Source organism: Eriocheir sinensis, chromosome 19 (assembly GCF_024679095.1).
Source record: "Eriocheir sinensis breed Jianghai 21 chromosome 19, ASM2467909v1, whole genome shotgun sequence".
NCBI classification, from domain to species: domain Eukaryota; kingdom Metazoa; phylum Arthropoda; class Malacostraca; order Decapoda; family Varunidae; genus Eriocheir; species Eriocheir sinensis.
In genome coordinates, this window is record NC_066527.1 from 11,492,641 (window position 1) to 11,497,640 (window position 5,000).

General features: G+C 46.1%; 1 protein-coding gene across 25 annotated transcripts in view; it reads right to left on the reverse strand.

The window, feature by feature from the left end:
- LOC127000684 (glucose transporter type 1-like) overlaps positions 1–5,000 on the reverse strand; it is a 227,840-nt gene that overhangs the window by 221,769 nt on the left and 1,071 nt on the right. The gene's annotated exons all lie outside the window — the stretch shown is intronic.

The window sequence follows — 5,000 nt, forward strand, 5'->3', positions numbered from 1 at the left end:
TAGAGTTGTAAGCAGATAAGCAGCAGGCAGGGAGCAGGTCAGTGGTAGAAGTAAGCAGAAAGTGTCAGGCAGGGTGCATGGTGAAGCAGGAAGCAGACCAGTGGTACATAAGTAAGCAAAGAGGTATCAGCAGGGTACATATTGAGGCAGTGAGCAGACGAGTTGTGTAGAAGTCAAGAGGCAGCAGGCAGTATGAAGCAGGAAGCAATATGGAGTACAAAACTAAGCAGAGAGAGGAGTCAGCAGGGTACCGACTGAGGCAGGGAGTAAGCGACTGGAGCAGAAGAAAGACAGCAGAAAGGGTACAGTGTGAAACAGGGAGCAGGCGAGTGGCAGAGAATTAAGCAGGTAAGCAGCGAGAAGGGTTAATTTTGGCGAGGGTCAGGATAGCGGTGCAGAATCAGCAGAAAGGCAGCAGGGAGGGTAAACGGTTTAGCAGGGAGACACGCGAGGGATGCAGAAATAAGCAGGTAAGCAGGAGGAAAGGTGACATTTTGGCCAGGAGCAGGATCGTGGTGCAGAAATCAGCAGAGGGACAGCAGGAAGGGTAAACAGTTAAGCAGGGAGCCAGAGAGAGGTGAGAAAATGAAGAGAATAAGCAGGAAGGGTACAAGGCAGGGTATAGGGGGCAAAGAAGGAGGAAGCAGGCAGGCAGGGGTGTAGAAAACAAGCAGGCAGCAGGCAGCAGGCAGGGTACAGGGTGAGGCAGGGTGCAATAGAAGCATCAACACTTTAAAGGTGAAGCGGCAGTCTACGCCTCACTCTCTCTCTCTCTCTCTCCAGAGACGAGAGAGAGAGAGAGAGAGAGAGAGAGAGAGAGAGAGAGAGAGAGAGAGAGAGAGAGAGAGAGACCTAATTTAGAGTGACCAAAGGATGACCTAACATAACCCCTCATCCTCACTCACCCCTCTCTCCTTTTCTTTCTTTCCTTACTTTCGGACTCTTTTTCTCCCCTCCTTCCTGCTTCCCTCTCCCTCCCTTTCTCCCTCCCTTTACCTCTCTCTCTCCCTCTCTCTCTCCCTCTCTCCCTGTCCCTTTACCTCTCTCTCTCCCTCTCTCTCTCCCTCCCTCCCTCTCCCTTTACCTCTCTCTCTCCCTCTCTCCCTCCGTCAATCTGGGTCATGGGAGTTAAGTTCTTTCTCGCTGCCTTGCTTTGGTCTTCTTTATCTCTTCATTATCTACTTTTTCATCGTGTTATCTATTGATCCATCTCTTTATCACTCCTCTTCCTATCCATCGACCGTGTGTGTGTGTGTGTGTGTGTGTGTGTGTGTGTGTGTGTGCCGTATCCTCACACTTCGCCTACCCATAATTCACCCAAACTCTCTTACGATGATCAATACGAATGCCCAGTGTGACCTACCTCATTACTCACTCTCTCTCTCTCTCTCATCCTTTCAGCTTCTTATTTTTGCCTCTCTCTCTCTCTTAAACCTGGCTCTTTCTCTTCAGGTGTGTGTGTGTGTGAGACTTGACCTCTTTTATGTACACTGCACAAACAAAAAAACAATGTACACACACACACACACACACACACACACACACACACACACACAGTATATTAATGAGTTACGGCCATTAATCTGTCACCACCACCACCATCACCACCACCATCACAACCACCACTACCACCACCACGATCACCACAACTACCACCACCACCACCATCACCACCATCACAACCACCATCACCACCACCACGATCACCACAACTACCACCACCACCACCACCACCACCATCACCATCACCACCACCACCACCACCACCACGATCACCACAACTACCACCACCACCACCATCACCACCATCACCATCACCACCACCACCACCACGATCACCACAACTACCACCACCACCACCATCACCACCATCACCACCACCATCACCACCAGCACCAGCACAACCACCACCATCACCACCACCATCACCACCACCATCACCACCATCACGTTCACCACAACTACCACCACCACCACCATCACCACCACCACCATCACCACCACCACGATCACCAAAACTACCACCACTACCACCATCACCACCATCACCACCACCATCACCACCACCACGATCACCACAACTACCACCACCACCACCACCACCACCACCACGATCACCACAACTACCACCACCACCACCACCACCACCACCACCACCACCACGATCACCAAAACTACCACCACCACCACCACCATCACCACCACCACCATCATCATCACCACAACTACCACCACCACCATCACCATCACCACCACCACCATCATCATCACCACAACTACCACCACCACCACCATCACCACCATCACCACCACCACCACCATCACCACCATCACCACCACCACCACCATCATCACCACCACCACCACCACGATCACCACAACTACAACCACCACCATCATCACCACCACCATCATCACCACCACTACCACCACCACCACCACCACCACCACGATCACCACAACTACCACCACCATCACCACCACCACCACCAGTACTGTCAACACGAGCACCACCATCATTCTTACAACCATCATCACCAATCCATCACCATTATCACCACCACCACCACCACCACTAACAACAGTATTTTCCTCACCACCATCATTTCTCCCACGGCTTCCCTTATCATTAACCACCATTACTACCATCACCACACCACCCTTCATCAACACCATTATCACCAGCACCCCCATCATCACCACCACACCATCACTTCACCGTTATCATCAGTCACCACCACCACCACCATCATCACCATTATTACCACTGTCACTATTAACACCGCTATCGCCAACACCATAACCTCCAACACCGCCATTACCATCACCATCCTCACAATCACCGCACTGCCATCACCACCATCACCATCACTCACTCCCAGCACCAATTATTCTGTATTTTATTCTCCTACCTGTCCAGCTTTTTATCATGTCCTACAATCTGTCCATCGCGAAATTTATCCGACTCGGTATCCATCCTTCAGAATCCTTCATTTTACTTCGAGTCCTATTGTGTCCTACATGTCTATTGGTATCCTGTAGTGTCCTGTAGCCTACCTTATGTCCATCTGTGTCCTAAATCCTGTCATGTGTCATACAGTGCTATGTTTACAGTACGTATTCATTAGAATCCTACAGGCTATAAGGTGTCCAGCAGAATACTGTAGTGTTCATAGTAACCTGTAGTGTACTGCAGCCTACCATGTGTTCATCCGTGTCCTATATTCCGTAATATGTCCTACAGGGCAATATTTTTAGCTTCTTTCACAGTTTTACAGACAACACTGTGTCCTACGGAATCCTAGTGTTCTGTAGTGTCTTGTAGCCTGCATCATGTCCTGCACTCTTCCATGTGTCCTAAAGCACTGCATCCGTGGCGCCCTTTACTTCTACCCGATATTTGAGAGTCCAAACAGGTCGGTTTATGTTCTGATGGCCTGGTTTAATATTTAAGGGCCCTGCAACACTCTTCGTACCCTAGGGTAATTTAGGGTTTGCAGAATCCTTACAAACTGTTTTGGGATCCTACAGCACTAGAATGGGACATGCTCTGTAGGATTTATGGTGTCCTTCAGTGTTTATGTAGATTGACAGTGAACGTGCTATCCCACAGGACTAGGCTGAGCTGTATCCTGTAGAACATACAGTTTGTCACGGTAACCTGCTGGTTGCCTAATATCCTACAGTGTCCTGCAATTTGTATGCGGTCTTGAAATGTCCTACAGGCTGCCTCGTATTTTACGGCTCTATAGAGGACTGTGTCCTGTGGGACTCGTAGGTCCTTCAGTTTTCAAATGGTTTTAGGGAATCCTACAGGCTACCTGAGATCCTACGGGACTAGAGCGGGCAGTGTTTTGTAGGATTGCTTGTGTCTTTCAGCCTCTATATGGTTTTAGAATGTTCTACAGGCTGTTTTGTTTTGCACAGGACAGGAGTAGGTTGCCCTGTTTTATTTCCATGTCAGCCAGCACCTCACACTGTCCTTCAGCCTATATGCGGTTTTAATGTCCAACAGGGCTCATAATATCATGCAGAATCCTTGGCATCCTATAATGTTCTTCGCACAGTCTACGGTCGTAAGGATTCTATACTACCTTCAGTATCCTGCGACCTGTTTATAGCTCTACTTATCCCTAAATGTCCTGCTGTGTCCTACGAGGCGCCTGCTGCCATGTCGAGCTTCATACAGACTAGTTAGAGTCTTTTTTCCACTTCTAGAAATGTCCTGCAGCGTCCCGAAGCCAATCTCAGGAAAGTGTCAAGTGTCCTTGTTGTCCCACTCCCCCCTTAATATCCTAGAGTGTCTTATGAGCCTCCTGGTGACTGCAAGGCACCTTTGACCTCGTATCCTACAGGCTACTGGGAGTCCTGCAGCCTGCATATCACCCTGCAAGGTGTTAGCGTGTCCTGCAAAGTTCTAAAGACTAATTAAAGCCTTATAGCCTGTTGTGGCCTGCATGCTGACAAGGTCCTACAGAGTCCTGCACACACTGCCTCGCATCCTGATATCTTCTAGAGCTTTCAGGGCGTCCTACAGGCCCCCTAGTACCGTGCATCCTGCTGAGTGTTCAATAATGATAATAATAATAATAATAATAATAATAACAATAATAATAATAATAATAATAATAATAATAATAATAATAATAATAATGATAATAATAATAATAATAATAATAATAATAAAATTATAACGATAAAATAATAATAATAATAATAATAATAATAATAATAATAATAATAATAATAATAATAATAATAATAATAATAATAATAATAATAATAATAATAATAATAATAATAATAATAATAATAATAATAATAATAATAATAATAATAATAATAATAATAAATAGTAATGATAATAATAAAAATAATAATAATGATAAAACAATAATAACTGTAATAACAATAATAACTGTGACAACAATAACAATAACATGTTATAATGCCGTAATCTCACAGCATGCACTACTTAACGTCCCTCAGGCTACCTTGTG